We start from the raw sequence: 18146 nt of genomic DNA, 5'->3' as shown, positions 1-18146 counted from the left end.
CTGTAGCATATAATCTAACTCTAACCTGTCTGGATAGATCATTTAAACAACCCAAACACATGGTACCAGGAATGGGAGTGAGGGCTTATAATTCTCTATAGCTTAATATAATGCACAGATACATCCCACAGTATGTTGTGCAGATAATCAAAAAGCATGGCAAAGTCCCTTGAGGGATAGGAGAAAAAAACTGGAACTATTAAGGTTTACCATGGGGGAAACCCCTCATACTGTCTCAAACATTAGGGACTCAGAAGTCAATAGGCCAAGCCCTTGATCTTGAGGCCTGCTCTCATTAAGCTTTTTTTCTACAGAGGTGAAGCTAAGTCTACCTATAGTTATGCATAAGAGTTACTTCCAGAAAACCTCTTTTATTGCTCAAATGTAGCCTCTCTCTCTCTCTCTCTAAGCCCAACTCTGCAAGGAAAATCATTACCCCCACCCCTACATGGGACATGACATCCAGTGGTGAAATTCTCCCTACCAACTGGCAATGCAGGATGTGACTTCCAGGGGTGAGCCTGGCCCAGGCACCGTGGGATCAGCAACACCTTCCTGACCAACAAAGGGGAAAAGAATTGTAACCAAATAAGGTATCAGTGGCTGAAAGAGTCCAAATACAGTCAAGAGGCTATTCAAAAGGCTATACTTACACAGGCTTCAGCTAGATATTGCTATTTACCATGGTTTGCCAAACCCCAATCAACACCATTCCTGACAACTCTAAAGAACACTTAGGGCTGTATCTGAGATTATACAAAGGTTCCATGCACTGTGATTACTTTCCAGAAACCTACAACCTCCAGATGGTTCCTAGGTCAGATAAGTCCTGAAACCCAGGTGACCAAAATCGATAACAACAGTGATCAATTACACTGGTGCCATGCACCTATGAAAGCATGTGATGAAAAATGGCACTTCACCTCTGTGGTCTCCCTCCCTAAAACTCATAATATCCCAACTGAGGGACATTCCACAAAATACATGACTTCTGTAAACAGTCAAGGACATCAAAAATAAGGAAACTTTGATAAACTGTAACAGCCAAGAGCAGCCTAAGGAGATGTGACGATTAAATGCAATGTGGTATCCTGGAGCAACAAAAAAGGACTTTAGGTGAAAACTAAGCAAGTCTGAAAAAAGCATAGACTTTAATTAATAGTAACATATCAGTATAAGTTCATTAACTGTAAAAAATCTATCATACTCATGTAAGACGGTAATAGCAGAGATGGGGTATCGGGTATGTGGCAACTCGACTATCTTCTCAATTTTACTGTAATTCTTCTTAGAAATTAGCTCACTACTTGCCCTTTTCCACTGGTTTGTGATGTACCCCCCCCCCCCCACTTCACAAATTATACATGATCCTGGTTTAAGCATGTAAGTACTCAAGTTGCTATGAGTTGACTCTATTTAAGGGCCGTAGCGAGCTTCTGTCCATTTATTCCTTCATCTGCACCATAATGATTTTAATTAATACAATCCCATATTTTCAACACTTGACAAGATTTGTTCTCATTATTCAGTTCTCCTCATCACTCCATATTGTCAAATTTTTATAAGTGTCTCTCTTTTAGATTAAGATGAATTTTATAAGTTTTCAACATCCCTCAAGCCCACTCTCACATACAGAGAAAAAAATCCCACTGGTGTTTTGACTGCAGTCACATTTAAGATATGCATTAACTTAGAAAGAAGTGACATATTACTCTATCTAGTCTTCCATCAAGGAACATGGTGGCTTTCTCTAGACACAGCACAAACTTTTAAAGATTATTCCTCATTTTTTTAAATCGTTTCTACAATTTTAAATTGTATTTGTTTTCATTAGAGAAGTAGGTGTACACCAAAATCACGCAGAAAATACCTTGCATTAGTGTTGGTATATCTGTTTCCATTGATGAAAGAACGTGTTTTAAATTGTACTATTAACTACGGTCCATGGTTAACATTAGGGTTCACTGTGTTGTACAGGCCTATGGATTTTTTTAAAAAAATTTTATCCTGGTGACATACATATAAAAAAAATTTTGCCTTTTAACCACATTCAAATATTTAACAGTGCTGTCAATTACGCTGACAATTTTATGCTACCATCACCACCATCCATTAACAAACCCTTTCCATTTTTAAAGCTAAACACTTGTTTCTTTCTCACATGAACATTACTGGTTTTTTACACATTTGTTACCTCACCATTTATTACTATTTTGATGTCCATACACTCCTGAACCAGGAAATTCTGACATTTATAGCCATTATTTCTATTTCATATCTAACAGCACCAACAAAAACTTTCTGAATAATGCTAAATAATCACAACAATGAGCATTTTTGTTTTGCTCCCAATTTCAGTCAAAATGATTAGGTCTTTGGCCAGTTTAATTTTTCTTCATTTTAGCAACTTTAGACATCTATCTATCGATGCATGGTTTTCAAAGATGAGGACTGATGGATTTGCACTTCATTTCGTCTTTAAGCCAACATGTTTCCTCATCAAGTGGACCTTATCAGTGCCTTCAAGGACCACACTCTACCCTGGGGCCTTCAAGGACCACACTCTCTGACTGGCTGGACCCCTCTGGGATCTCAGGACAAGTTCACGAGGCTCCATCCCATAGGCCTTCACCACCTCAGAATGCTCTCCTGGTACATCACACGTAGAGGGCTGCTACAGTCGGCACAAACTCCTGGGCAACGCCGTCTGACCCGACTCCCAGAGCTCTGCAGATGCTGCTGTACTGGAGGATGGGGCTCGTTGTCCAACTTTCAGTTCCTCTGCCAGGCCCCGCCCTGCCGCTGGACTGAGCTCCCTTCCACAGGCAGAGCCCTGCCTCTTTGGTCCCTTGCTATGCAGGCTCACCGGCCACTGGGCCTCAGCACCACTCCTGCCCTGTGCTTCAGCAGCAGTCTCCAGCCAGGCACCAGGTTCCCTGTTGGTCCTTCAACCTGGGATCTCCACTCCCAACAGCTGGGCATCTAGGTGACTAATTCCTTCTCAGCGGCCACTGTCCTGTTTCTTGCTGTTGCTAATGGGGATTTCACTTCTGTAACAGTTTATTCCTATTCCTGGCAGAGCGCCTTTTAAAAATTCGTTTAATTGTGGTAAAATATATGTAGCAGAAAAAATCATTTTAAACATTTTAAGTGGACAATCTTTGACATTAAGTCACGATACCATGGAACTTTCACCATAACTTACAGACTGTTTTCATCATCTCAAAGCAAACTCCTCCTCCTTTAGCAGTAATTCTCCATCCCCCTCCCCCCACCCCCTGGGTAATCATTACCTGCTCTCTATGAAATTATGTATCCTAAGTATTTCATAAAGGATAAATCATACCATATTTTCCTTTTGTGTCTGGCTAATTTCACTCAACACATCTTCAAGGTTCACCTATGTTAAAATGCGTACCAGCTCTGCACTTCTTTCTCTGGCTGAATAATATTCCACCATATGGATGGACAACAACATTTTGTTTATCCATCATCTGCTGGTGATAACTTGAATGTCTTTCACCTTTAGAATATCATGAATAAGGCTGTGATGAACACTGGTGTACAAGTATCTGTTTGTCCAAATCCCTCCTTTAAAATCTTTTAGGTCTATACCTAGGAGAAGAAATGCTAAACCATGTAGTGATTCTATATTTAACTTTCTGAGGAGCCACCAATATGATTTTCACAGTGGCTGCACCATTTTACATTTCCACCAACAGTGTAGAAGGATTCCTATTTCTCCGCATTCTCACTAACACGTTATTTCAATTTTTTTTAATAACAGCCAATCCAGTCGATGTGAAGTAGTATCTCATTGTATCTTAATGTCATTTCCCTAATAATTAATGACATTGAACATGCTTTCATATCCTTATTGGCTGTTTGAATATCTTCTTTGGAGAAATGTTTATTCCAATACTCGGCTCATTTTTAAAACTGAGTTCTCTTTCTGTGCTGTTGAATTGTAGGAATTCTTTAGAATGAGTTAGGAAACAACACCTCTTCTAATTCCTGGAAGAGTTTGAGAAGGACTGGTGTTACAAATCTTAAAATGTTTTGTTGAGTTCAACATGAAACCATCTGGTTGTGGACTTTTCTTTGTTGAGAGGTTTTTAATTACTGAATCAATTTTTTTACTTAAGAGGTCTGTTCAGATTTTCTATTTTTCTTTTGTCAGATTAGATAATTTGTACATTTCTAGGATTTTGTCATTTTCACCTAAGTTCTTTCATTTGTTTGCATATAACTTTATAGTACCCTCCTAGAATCCTCTTTATTTCTAGAAGTACAGTTCCTTTTTGTTTCTGATTTTAATTATCTGCGTCCTTTCTGTCTTTTTCTTTCTCAGTCTGGCTAAAGACTTGTCCATTTTATTGATCCTTTTGAAAAACCAACTTTTGGTTTTGTTGATTCTCTCCGTTTCTCTATTCTCTTTCTCTATTCTCTATTTCATTCATCTCTGCTCTAATCTGTGCCATGTCCTTCCTTCTGCTATTAGGACATCATCTGGTTGCCAGTGAGACAAATAAGCACTTTGTGCTGCAATAAGGTCATACAGCAGAACTCCAGAGATGCTGATACCTGAGCATTGCAGCCTCTGCTGACGCGGCAGCCATCCCTGCTATGTTCCCCACACTTCTGTGTCTCAGGGGTCAAGAAACACATAGCGAAGAGGTTTCTCAAGCTGGCATAACAGCATGCAGCTGCCACAGGGCTGCTGGAAGGGGCACACTGGCATGCCATGGCTTCCTGAGTGCGATCCCTCAGCAGACCCTGCACTGCTATTTATTGAGAGAACAAAATACGTGTGCTTGCACTATGGTTGGACACAGAGAAACCGCACCTGGGGCATGGTGATGGGGTCTCAGCTGGTTTCTCAGTACCGAGCTTGAACTGCCAGGGCTCGCCATGCTGGGCACCCGAGAGGCTCTGTGAACCCTGTATGTGGCCACTGTCGGCTACTAGTGCTACACTGATGGGAATGTGGACACGCCTTGGCTGCCCATTTCAGAGCCTGCCCCTTCCAGAGGACCGTGTCTTAGTATGCTGCCTGGTCAGGGGGCCTGGCCCTTGTCAGGACCCCACTCCCCTGTAGCTCAGCCTTGGCCATGGCTTCTCTGGCTGCAGACGTCATACCTCATCTCCAGGGAGTACGGGAGTAACCTGTACCCTTTCTGCTCACTCTGCCCATGAACCACCTCCATGCCAAGCAGCCCTTTGACAGTGGAGGCAGCTCACACAGGGGTGGATCCAGAGGTGGCAGCAGGCCCTGGGGAGGGTTTAGGGAGGGTACAGGAACCCTCAGGCTCCAGAGGTTCAGGATGCCAGGGGAGCTGGGTCCTGAGGAAAGTTGGGATAGTTTCCTTGTTATTTAAATTTCTGTAAGATTAAAATGACTACTTAAAAATACACTAAACAAGAATAGAGTATTTTGTTCACTATTATATCTCCAATGCCTACAACATAGCAAACACCTAATAAATACTTACTCAGTGATCAATAAAAACTATTTTAGAATGAAATAATTGCTGATTTCTTAACAGAAGGCACTGTTAATGACAGAATGGAGATGACAGCCTGAGATATGGCAGGTGGCAGAAGGTAGGAGACCTAATGCTTATCATGGGCCTGCAGGGTGGCCCCTCCCATCCTAGGGGCCAGGGAACAGACAGGGTATCTGTGGCAAGCACCTGGCTGAGGGGGACACAGCAGAGGCCCAGAGGGTGCTGGATGGACACCACCTCAGGCCACACAATGACAGTGAGAAGCCACCTGCACTGGAGAAAGTGGAGTGTCCATGTGGAAAACAAAAGCTCATAAAAATACAAGAAAACAAAAAATACACAAGAGTCTGTGTCAGGTGAACTCTGTGGTCCGCATTTTCCAGCGCCTTCGGTGCCACCTACTCTGCAGTACATACATTCTTGGCTCACTCACTTTCCATGGAAGAGTCACAGATCTGCTTTTGTAAACTCAAGTAAGTGAGATTTCCACTTTTCTAATCATGGAAATCAAAAACGTTTTCTCGTTTTGAGAAATGCACGGACTTATTTCTTTCACCTAGCTTTTAGTCTTCTCCTTTCTATCCAATCTGTCTGTATAAATTCTTTTTGGTCTGCTCTGCTCTTCCGCAATGATTTAAATTCTATTTTAATAGCATAGAATGCTTTAAATTCTATTAGTAGTCACTTCCACGTTTCTCAAAAAGTTCTTAAACCTGCACTTACCCACACCTTAGTACCCACTCCTCAGCTGTTTTTCAAGGAATCTTTGATGGGTCAGCCTCAGGGAGCTAGGGACCCACACCAGCCATTCCTTTGACGGGTCCTGATTTGGCTCAGTGGGCAAGCATGGAGGCACAAGCGCTCTGTGAGGGGTGCCCACAGGCTCTCCGCCCCTCCTTCTGGCCTTTAAAGAATCGTCTCCGACATTTTACTAGTGCAGGTCTTGCTTCTTGCCTGTTTCTGTGCATAACTTCATAGGAGGTTGAGAAGAGGCTCGTGGCCCTGTGGCGCATACTGGCAGAGCGTGTAAGTTCCAGGTAAGGGTCCTGAGTGGTCCCCACCTGTCAGCATCACTGCAAGCCATGTGGATACAATGTGGACAGACACATCGCAGCCTATAGACTTGACTTCAGCAAAGGTGAGCCCTCCCCCAGGCCTATCTAAACACTCGTGCCGGCTCAGCAGGCAGGCCACACTGGCTCCCCAGTCCAGAGAGGGAGACCCGCGACCCGGCCCCAGCCCTGCATACAGTAACCCACCCCAGCACCACTCTACCCCCCTGGTACATGGCCCTGGGCACAAGACAACCCCCACCCCCCGCCCCCAGCACAGTCCCACCATGGTCTTGGCACACAGCTCACTCTCCACTGCTCTGGAAGCTCAGGATGGCTGCTGATGGCCACAGACCCCTCTTCCTCGCCCCTGCCAATGGCCACTGTGCTGCTGCCAAGGCCAGACCCTAGGCAGCTCTGGCCCCTAGAACCCAGGCACGTCCTCCCAGTGGGAGGTAGCTGGCCCCAGAACTGAAGACACCAACGCCTCCTCAGCAGGCACCTTGGGATCAACAGTACCCACTGTCCTGCTCTGACCTGGCCTGCAGACTGCATGCCCAACCGCCAAGGTCCTCAAGGCCCCTTCTCTAGAAGAGCACCTGGCTAGGCTCATTTGTTTTTCTTAGAGACACTGTGGGTTTAGAGAACAATCATGCATAAAATGCAGGGTTCCTGTACACCATACTTTTGTGAACACCTGTCACTGTTGTGGTCCTTTGCTACAATTCCTGAATGAACGTTTCTGTCACCGTGCTGGCAGCTGTGGTGTGTCTATACAATGCAGCCTCTCTGTGTGTGTGTGTGTGTGTGTGTGTGTGTGTGTGTGCGCGTGCGCGCGCAGCCCTAGGTGTGCTGTTTCATTTTTACCAAGTAGCATACACACTGCCAGGAAGCACACCTGGCCCCCAGGAGGGCCTTGATACCTGGGTATAGAGCAAGCTCCAGACAGGTGACCTTCTCTTAGCAGGGAGACTCCACAGTGTGCCTTCACCTGAGAGGACTACTGCACCCACATGAAATGCAAAAGGTACTGGAAAGAAGTGCCATCATGTGATGGAGGGACTCTCACGGGGCCTCCAGAGTTCCCAGGTCCCGTCCTCAGCCACGCAGCTCAGTCTGCCCAGAGCATTCATGGGGAGCGGGCCATCTCTCTCTGTCCACACCCATGCCTTGGGTGGCACTGGCTGCCTGGGGCCTGCACAGGGCTCCGCAACGCCTCATCGTCAGCTACAAATGCCCCCAGACCCCTGCCTGAGATTCAACCTTCGCACAGAAAGCCACCCCCTGCTCTGGTAGCACCTGGTCTGTGGAGAATGGAACTGAACTCAGCTCAGCCTCCCAGTTCCTAGGAGTCCCTGCAGCTCCTCCACGGGCGGAGGAGGGAGAGCCACCAGGGCACAAGGATGGAGGGCAGGAGAAGCAGGGGGTGGGTCAAGGTGGTGGTATATCCTCTGCAGCTCACCAGGCAATAACCCCACAGAAGGCAGAACTGGGAATCTCAGCATCACCATCCAGCAGCTCTCGTCCAGAAAGAAAATAACACAGACAAGAAGCTCCCCCCTGGGAACTCTGTATATAGCCCCCAGAGCTGCTGACACTGGAGGGTCCCCATCAACAAGGAGGCGATGTCAGCACGCAAGCTCCGGGGCTGGCTTTTCCGCACTATCCGGCCTCATTCCCGAGGTGCCCAGCCCATGGCACTCTCTCAGTCCCCATTTCAACTAGGCCCTGGTTGCTCAAAGCTCTGGCCTTGAGGTCCCTGGGTCTACGAGCACACACTAGCTTCCCGGCACAAAATTATAAAGCAGTTTCCCCTCCGGCCTCTCCAGTGCTGACTGTTGACCCTAAACAGTTCAACGAGTCCTGAAAACTGACCCAAATTCACACTCACCCAAGCACACACAACTGCAAACCAAAATCAGGACTGCGGTCTCCATGGTGTAACCTGGTTGATTGATGTCACACAGGCTAGGAGACAGGCGTGTATGAGGGGCAGAATGTCTGCACTGTTCCCTTCACAGACACTTCACACACTCCCCTCGTTGTTCCGGGTACGTATTGCTTGTGGCTTCCAGTGGTTTCCAGTGACTTCCAACATGAAGACAGACAGGGGGTTACAGTCAGAGGGACAGGCGTGGCATCCCTGGGGTCCTAGCACAGGTTTGGGGGCTTGGTCACAGGGGCCATAGCTCACAGGCACTGAGAAGCTCCTGAAAATCTACACCTGGGACCTGGTTCTTTTCACCAAAGTCTGGCTCAAGAACAGGCAACGCCTGGGACCACAGCTCAGGTCCCAGCTACATGGTGCCCACAGGGAACGGTACAGACCCTAGCAGGGAACTTGTATTCAGAGAGGAAGTCTAGAAACCCCGCAAGAAAAGCACTACTGACCACAATCAAACCATCCATGCGCACAGGGTACTGACTGGCCACCCTCCTGACAGAATGCCCTTGTCCACAAGCTTGGTTGCTCTTTGTGGATAGTAGGTATACCAGGGAAGACTCCCTCTCCCAGATAAAGAACAGCCTTGTCCCTGGACCAGGCAAAGCTGAGCACACTGCTTGCTTGGAGGGGGAGCTGGAGCTCCAAGGTCATGTGCTGTCCTGGAGGGCACGGGGGCTTCGGCCACGCCAGGGGAGCAGAACACCAGGGCAGCAGGCTTGAAGGAGCTGTGGGAATCCCCGCTCTGCATGACTGTGCTACCCCCACCCTCCTGGAGTGACTTCCAGGGACAAGCCCAGGAGGTGCAGGGACAACTGGAGGTGAGAGTTGGGGACAGAAACCCCAGGCAGCTTGGTGGGGGTGGCGGGGGGAGGGGTCAGGCACCTGCATCTAAGCCAATCCTGACGTCGGGGCACAGGACGACACAGGCCCAGGTGTAGCATCACGGCCTATGGAGGGTCAGTCCCAGGCAGCGGCCCTTCCCAGGGGTCCGTCACAGTATGTGGCTGGCACAGGTGGTTGGGAAAGCCCACACGTGCGCCACGCTCCTGGTTTCCCCAACATCCACTTCTGCATCCTACCCCAGCAGATGACCCACCCCACCATGTCCCCAACCTTCCTTCCCTCCTACTACCCTCTGCTGCCCAGATGCTGGCACCCATTTGAGCCCTGGCCTGGAGCCACTGTGGAGGTGGCAGTCACTGAGGACCAGGGGTCCCAGGGGAGTGGCAGGCAGGTGGTGACAAGGGCACTCTGGTCCCCCCGACCTCGTCCATCCAGCAGGATTAGGTTAGGACAAGCCCCAGGCCAAGCATATGGTCCCTCTCTCTCAACACCTACAGGGCCCTCCCTCCAGGCCAGCTGGACTTAGTCTGTCCAGGGCCACTTGACAGCAGTGCTGGCCCTGCCAGGATGGACTCTGAGCCCTGGATGTGGCCTCCTCACACCTAACAGGGCAGGACGCTGCTCTGCAGGATCAAGGACAGCACAGGACAAGGCCTGGCCAGAGTGGGCCTACAGATTGCTTGTGCCACCACCACCTTCGTTCTCCAATTGTCAGTGCCTTGTCACGCTTCACTTCACACACAAGTATACACATGCAGCACACGCATACATTTTTTGGATAGAACTATCCAAAACATTTCCCACAAGTGACACTTCACCTAAATGCTTCAGTGGCACCCGCTAAGGAGACGGACAACTTCTTGTTTAGGCTCAGTGCTGACGGTCACAGCAGGCATGAGCACTGGCACACGTTGTCCTCTCACAAGCAGCACCTCCCCACACCCTTATGCCTTCTGAGGGCATCTCAGACCATACCTCACCCAGGCACTTTGCACTTGGTTGCCACCTCCCCAGCCTCTGCACCCATCTCTTCCTTCATTTTAAGACACAGACATTTTGGCAGTGTCCTCAAGCCAGTCATTTTGTAAGACTGCCTGGAGTCACTTTTTAGTGCACAAACTGCGACCCTCCTCTCAGGGCTTGCTCAGCACCCCTGGACCAGGCACTATGGCAGGTGCCACGGCTTGGAGGTAGCCAGTCAAAGCTGCCATGGGAATTCACACCTAGTGTGGGAGAAAGAAAGGCAAATGAACTCCAGACAGGGCCAAATGCCATGAAGACACAGGGGTGGGAGCTGGCAGGTGCTAGGGCTGGGGACACAGAACCCCGTCCACCAGGTGCCAATACAGAGGCCGAGTCCAAGGAGTAGGTATGAGACCAGGCCCACACATGGGGCTTGCCAGCCATGGGAAGGTGTTGGGCTTTCTTCTAGTTTGCTAGCTGCCAGAATGCAATATACCAGAAATGGAACAGCTTTTAAAAAGGGGAATTTAATAAGTTGCTATTTTACAGTTCTAAGGCTGTGAAATTGTCCAAATTAAAGCAAGTTTCTAGAAATGTCCAATCTAAGGCACCCAGAGAAAGATACCTTGGTTCAAGGAGGCTGATGACATTCAGGTTTCTCTCTCAGCTGGAAGGGCACATGGCAAACACGGCGTCCTCTGCTAGCTTTCTCTCCTGGCCTCCTGCCTCACGAAGCTCCCCAGGAGGTGTTTTCCCTCTTCCTCTCCAAAGGTTGCTGGCTGGTGGACTCTGTGGTTCTCTCGTCCTTCTGTCATCGTTCTGCGGCTCTCTCCTCGTTCTCAAAAGGAACTCTCTCTAAAATATCTTTTTTATAGGAGTCCAGTAAACTAATCAAGACCCATGTAGAATGGGCGGAGACACGTCTCCATCTAATCAAGGTTAATACCCACAACTGACTGAGTCACATCTCCACGGAGATAACCTAATCAAGTTTTCAATCTATAGTGCTGAATAGGGATTAGAAGAAACCACTGCTCTCACAAGACTGATTAGAATTAAAACATGGCTTTTCCAAGTACATAAATACTTTCAAACTGGTACAGGCTTATTCCTCACGAGCTGGGAAGGGATGGTGGGCCCTCTTGTGAGGAACACAGTGCCCCGTGGTCTGCTGAGGATCAGGGATCAGAGCCCCAAGGTGATCTGCAGGAGTGGACTGCTGTATTTGCTCTGTTTTGTCATTTCTCAGTCAAGGATGTCACCCAAGACCACATACCAGGAAAGGCAGCGGCAAGTGGGGAGGCTCTCGGAGCCCAGCTGCTCCCTGTGCTAGACTGTGCCTCACTGCCATCCATGAGGGGTGACCAAGCCCAGGGCACTGGCACCAAAGTGGGAGCCGCTGTCAGGGTCCCTGGGGTCAGCCAGGAGCCTCCAGGGCTACAGTGACCCACTTCCCGACCTCCGAGCTCAGCAGGAAGCGGGCATAGCTCATGTTTCAGATACACCCAGCTGAAACCAAAGCAACCTGCAGCCTGAAAAACAAGTATTTATTAAAAGTGAAATTGTTCAGGTAAGAAAGAAAGCAGATGGCCTGGTTGACTGCCCAAAAGCCAGGCACAGGGGTGCTTTGCTGCTTTCATCAGGAAATACCGTGTTGACACGCTGTATCATTTTCCTCATATTCAACCAGCTGAAGCTCTGAAACATAAACCACCCTCCTTCCAAAGTATTTCAGTCATCTTCCAAGGCTTTAATGCCAACGGCTCCCACAAGCAGAGGCCACCACAGTCCAAAGGATTCTGTCTCACTCCAACGTTGCAGGAAAGGGAAGCCAGGAGCACAAATAACTACCAGCTAGGACTTTAAGGTCAGCTGAATTATTTTTCCGAAATGAGAGAAAATAAAGACATTTTTGGGCACAGAAGGAGCCGACCACAGACAGCACTGGCCTAACTGCTGAGAAACGCCCTCTGTGGGTGGGACCAGCAATGGGAGCCCACGCTCCTGTCTTCACAATGGACAAATGAGAACAGAGAAGGTCCCATGAGGGCCCAAAGGGTCAGGTCCTTCCCTGATCCAAAAAGAGACCTGAAAACTGAGCAATTATTCTCAATTAGGAAAACTCAGAGTTAATAATTTATGATAACATTTTAAGGGGAATTGTGAAAATAACCAAACAGCATAGGAAAAAAAGGACAAATGCAGAAATTCTATTTATCCAACAGAAAGCATGAAAGATAAAGGAGACAAAAGCTGGGTGGACGGAAAATAAAAGAGCGTCCAACTACACACGTCCCACATATGCATCGGTGACACTCACTCCTCAAGAGGCAGCGGTTGGTCAGGCGATGGAAGTTCCACAGCTGTATCCGAGACCCTGGCTGTCCGAGCCCTGGGCTCATGCAAGCGGGTGCTGGGCAGTTGGGGCAGGGGCTCCCACAGCCTCCGAGGACCACGGCACATCCAGCTTCTGTAAAGACTCGCAGCACTGTCAAAGCACAGGGTCACTAACAGCACAAGATCCAAAACCTAATCTAAGAGTCTCAAAGCAGTGGCGTAAACAACATTCCTTCAGAAAAGAGAAAGCAAACAAAGGAGGAATTATTGCCCAAGAAAGTGGGGCCCGCCCACGGCCCCGGCCCCTCCTCCTGGGCACATAGCAGGCACTAACCGAAGGGAGACCCCAGGAAGGAGCTCAAGGCCAGCACTGGGGCACAGTCCTGAGCCTTGCGGGTCTGCGGCACTCCTCACAGCCTGCCATGTGGTGACCGCACACTAGCATGTACATGTGTGTGCACAGGACAGAGCACACACCATCTTTGATAGGACCTATTTACACTTTCAGGGAACAAGAGCCAAGTTAGGGGGTCCTGGGAAAGCCCAGAAGAAACAGATAGGGAGGGACAAAGTGGGAACCCTGTAAAAGGGAGTGTCTAAAAGGCCAGGGCGAAGAGGCCGCAAGGCAGGCTGTGGGGATAGTATGGGCGAGCCAAGGTGTACAACGTACAGGGAGGGCAGGCCAGTCCAGGAGCGGGCAGGGGCCGCGGAGTGGGGAAGCACCCCTGGAGGCCCAGCAGAGTAGGGAAAGCAGGAGACAAGACGCCCTGCTGGTGTAGGGACGGCACACAGACCTAGTGCCCACAGGATGGGTGGTCAACGGGCAGAGAAGGAAACCTGGGCGGGACCTGTGAGGGGGCATGTCAGGGTACTCAGGAGGCGGTGCTGCTGAGAGGCAGGGGCAGAGAAGGGCGAGAAGTCCCCTGGCTCACTCATGGAGGCAGGGAGCCCATTTTCAAGATTTGCTGCCTCAAAGAAGGGTCCTCTGCCCTGGCCCCGTGGGCCCCTATGCGCCCCTGGAATGGGGCAGCGTTTCGTGGTGGGAGCCATCCAGCACCGGAAAACGTCAAACCCACTCGATGCCAGAGCCCCCTGTTGTGACGACCAGACATTTCTCCAGATGTTGCCTAGGGTCTCCAGGGCCAGAACCCCCAGCCAGGAACTATCCCCTGAAAGGAAGTCACGTCTTAGAGCCTCTGACTGAAAAAGACATGAACTATGCATCTTTTCCACACCAAGAAAAAGAAAAACAAAGCAACCATCTACATCTTACTTGAATACTACAGTGGCAACAGGCAAGAGAGAGTATATCACAAGGAGGTCCCAGAGAAGGCAGTGCCACCTACACTGAAGCCACAAAGGAAACTTTGCAGGGCATCCCCAAATTTCTGATGACATGTGTTAGAGCCCACTTCCGTGACACCTGGGAGGGGATGGCCTGTGGATGGAGGCCCCACAGAGCTCCAGGGGCCTCCCACGACATGGAAGGGTGCACCATGGACAGAGGACCAAGCCCCACTCCCCGGGATTAGGTGAGAAGGTGGTCCCATGCTATCACAGCAACCCTTGACTTCCAGGAGATCTCTGTTTGAGGGCTTATTTCTGCTGAGCCTTCGATAAAATCCACTGCTGGAAATAACAGCACCTTCCTGTTCAGCCAGACTCTGCTGAAACATGAAGGGAGAAATAAGAGCCACCAGTGGCCGAAAGCCTCCAGAGTATCACAGGACAAGCCACAGGCCTGCTGTGTGAATCCTGCCAGTGGGCCAATGTGGGGACCAGCTTGCCATGTTCTGGAGGAGCAGGAGCATCCTGTCAATCAGACAGGCACACAGCCCAGGCAAGAAAGGCTGGGCCCACAGAGGGCAGCCCCTGGTCGTATGACAACCTAGAGGAAACAAGGCACCAGGACAGTTTGATTCATAGGGATCTGGCCACAGCTGATCCTGAGTCTGCTCTCACAGCCCTGAGTAAAGCAGGAAGAGGGAGAGAAGGCCTTGGACTGGCCCAAAGGGAAAGTCCCCTCAGAGATACCCCCTAAACCTGAGACCTCAAAAGATATAAGGGAAACCGGAAAGAAAACCTCCCCTCAACCTACGCTCCCCCTCGAGGACCACCAGAGAAGCTGCCACCCAGAGCCCTCCCCAGCCCTTCTTAAGGCCCTGAGGGCAGTGCGGGGTGTAGGACTGGCATGGAAGTGACCAGAAAAGAACACTGTTAAGACTTACTAAATTGTTTGGAGGAAGATAAAAAGTCCATTAAATTTAGACTTTGGTATCTGAATTCTGCATGTTAAAATATCCAGAGCAATTCTATAAAGGCTGAGTGAAAAAATTCTAATCTAGCAGAGGAGAAAATAATCAATCCAAAAGAAATCAAGAAAGTATAGAGAAAAAAGAGCCTTTCATCTCAAGAAAAATGACATAGAGAACAAAGTAAGATGGTAGAAATAAATTCAAATATAATTGCAATAAGTGTAAATGGACCAGATGGTCTTGTTAAAACAAAGATTGTCAGACCAGATTTTTTAAAATCCAGATATAACTTTTTTATAAGAGATAAAACTAAAATATAAGAATAGAAAATTCTGAAAGTCGAGAATGGAAAGAGAGACACTGACTCTGGAGAAAGCTGGCACAGCGGCATCCATTCTGGGCAGAAGCAGCTTCAGGAACAGACGACGCTCTTCCCAGAGAGCTCACAGGCATGGCCACACTGAGTGTTGCCTGGCCTCAAACACAGAAGGCACAGATAGACTGAGCTCCAGGGGTCAAGGGGAAAAGACCACTGTGGTGGGAGAGCTTCCGTGTGTGTAAGATAAAGAAGATGAAAGCAGCAAATAAGCTTTGGCTCATGGGCAAATATAGAAAATACTGCACCCAGGACGAAGAAAACACTCCTTCTTTTCAAACACCCATGGAACATTTTTGAAAACTGACGCACACCAGAGCACAAAGCAAGTTCTCAACAAATGTCAAAGGCCTGGCACCATTCAGCCACGTCCTCTGACCACAGCTCAACTGTATCAGAAATCAGGGCAAAAAGAGTAAACCGGGCAGATGAGGAGTTGGCGAACCAACGTGATGTCCAATACCCCAAAGCCATCATCTGCTGCCATGAAAACAGCATGCCAATGCTGGAGACTGGGGTTCATTTCCTGGTGCCTGCCCACGCAAACAAACAAACAAACAAACAAAAACAACTACATATGAAAAATATGTAAAACTTAATAAACATCAATAAAGATAAATCTCATATACCCATACTTAGTTAGGTTAATAAATAAAACATTCCCAGAACCCTGAAAGTCCCCTGTGTACCTGGTCCTCCACAATCACCTTCCTCTCTATGCCGCACTTCCTACCACTAGAGATAAATACTACCTTGGATTTTGGGTTCTTTCCCAGTTTTTCGTATAGTTTCAACATATAGTATATGTATCACTAAACAATATTTTCAGTTTTGCTTTTTTTTTTAAAATTTCATGCCAGTGGGATCACTCTATAGACGTCTGTGATTTATTTTAATTACTCAACATTATGCCTTGAGATAAGTAAGTAGCTGTGGTTCAGTTTTAATGCTATACAATATTGTGCTATATGTATGCATGAACGTACCACAATTTATTTAACCTTTCTACTCCTGATGGAAATTTGGATTGTTTCCAGTATTTTGCTCCTGTGAACAGTGCTGTTATAAGCATTATTATTATTATTTTTGCATGGGCAGGCACCGGGAAACGAACCTGGGTCTCCGGCATGGCAGGGGAGAATTCTGCCTGCTGAGAACTGTGGCCTGCCCTGTTATAAGCATTCTTATATGTCTTTCAATGGATGAGTAGGGAGAGTATTTTATGAGTATATCCTCAATAGTGGAATTGCTTGGGTCACAGAATACATGTATTTTCTGCTTCACTGGAAAATGTCAAAAAGCTTGTCCCGGGAGTACACCTGTCTATCAGTAATGAAAGGAGATTCCTATTGCCCTATATAGTCATTAAAACACAGTTTTAACTGAATTTGAAACTTTTGCCAATCTGGAATTTTTGAAAGGATATCACATTGTACTTTGAATATGCATTTCTTTCATTATGACTGAGGTTGAACATCTTAGCATATGGGACATTTATATTTTTGTTTTTGTACACTTTTAAGGCTTTTATCCATTTTTCTATTGGACTGTCTTTTATCATTCTTTGTGGAAATTATATATTACAAATATCTTCTCCCAGTCAAAAAAAAAAAACAGCATGCCAAAAAAAAAAAAATCCCCCAAAAAGAAAGTGTACAACTTGTGCTCCAAAGACATCTGCATATTCACAAGGCAGATAAAGCAGCCTCGGGCTTTCCAGCTAAGAAATAATGCAGTGAGGAACTGAGAAAGCACCCAGGAGATCATGTGCTGCAGACAAGCTGGAAACCTTTGCTGTAGATCCTACAGCCTCCTCCTCCCACACTGACCTGCTGACCCCATAGCTGCCAGGTCAGAAGAAGCCCACATACAACTCTGCCACACAGGGCTCCAAAGAGAAGCCATTTTCTAGTTATTTCCCAAAAAATCCAAGAACCGTTAAGTCTTTCCAATAAACCAAACCAATTTTGCATCGGCTTAGCACACAGCCTGGTAAAAATAGCAAAGGAAATTAAATGTTAAACTTACCATTGTCATCGATAAACTACCTTGAGTGACTCCATTAGGCTGACCATTACAAGGTAACATTGTATTAAATATAAGTGTATAACATTCCTTCAGTTCCAGACCAAGCAGTAATCGCCCAATAAACAATTTCACACTAACAGAAGAGGAAAAGACAAGTAAGCATGGACCTCATAATTTACTTAGGCTTCAGAGTAAGGCTAGAGACTTAGGGTTGTTTCTCCCATTTAATCATTTCCTGCATCTTTTTCAAAACACCAATGAAGACTCATATGCCTGCCTGGTGGTTCCTCAGGAAGCTAAGTATAGACTTGCTATATGATCCAGCAATCCCATTGCTAGGTATCTACTCAGAGGACATGAGGGCAAGGACGCAAATGGACATTTGCACACCAGTGTTTACAACAGCATTTTTATAAATGCCAAGATATGGAAACAGCCCAAATATCCATCAACAGAGGACTGGCTAAACAAGCTGTGGTATATACATTCGATGGAATATTATGCAGCTGTAAGACAAAATAGTCATGAAGCATGTAAAAACATGGATGGACCTTGAGGACATTATGCTGAGTGAAATAAGGCAGAAACAAAAGGATAAATAATGTATGGTTTCATTAATATGAACTAACATTAATGAGTGAACTTGGAGAACTGAAGTTAAGAACACAGGTTATCAGGAGACAGAAACAGAGTAGAGATTAGGCAACTGGTACAAAAGGAATACAGATTGCACAACAGGACTACTGTAAAAATTCAGAAATGGACGGCACAATACTATCTGACTGTAGCACAATATTATAAGTACACTGAATGAGGCTGAATGTGAGTATCATAGAGAGA

At 47.4% G+C, this 18146-nt stretch overlaps 1 protein-coding gene across 2 annotated transcripts in view; it reads right to left on the bottom strand.

Moving 5' to 3' along the window:
* Window positions 1-18146, bottom strand: part of ARHGAP39 (Rho GTPase activating protein 39) — a 234914-nt gene that overhangs the window by 119559 nt on the left and 97209 nt on the right. Inside the window, exon 1 of one of the 2 annotated variants that reach the window (XM_077166466.1) lies at window positions 12631-12891. The exons of the other annotated variant lie outside the window; for it this stretch is intronic. The gene's annotated coding sequence lies outside the window, so the exon portion shown is untranslated. Of the gene's footprint in view, window positions 1-12630; window positions 12892-18146 lie in introns of those variants that run through there. 2 annotated transcript variants of the gene reach the window in all.

This window comes from Tamandua tetradactyla, chromosome 6 (assembly GCF_023851605.1).
Source record: "Tamandua tetradactyla isolate mTamTet1 chromosome 6, mTamTet1.pri, whole genome shotgun sequence".
NCBI lineage: Eukaryota > Metazoa > Chordata > Mammalia > Pilosa > Myrmecophagidae > Tamandua > Tamandua tetradactyla.
This window is presented reverse-complemented; position numbering and strand designations above follow the sequence as displayed.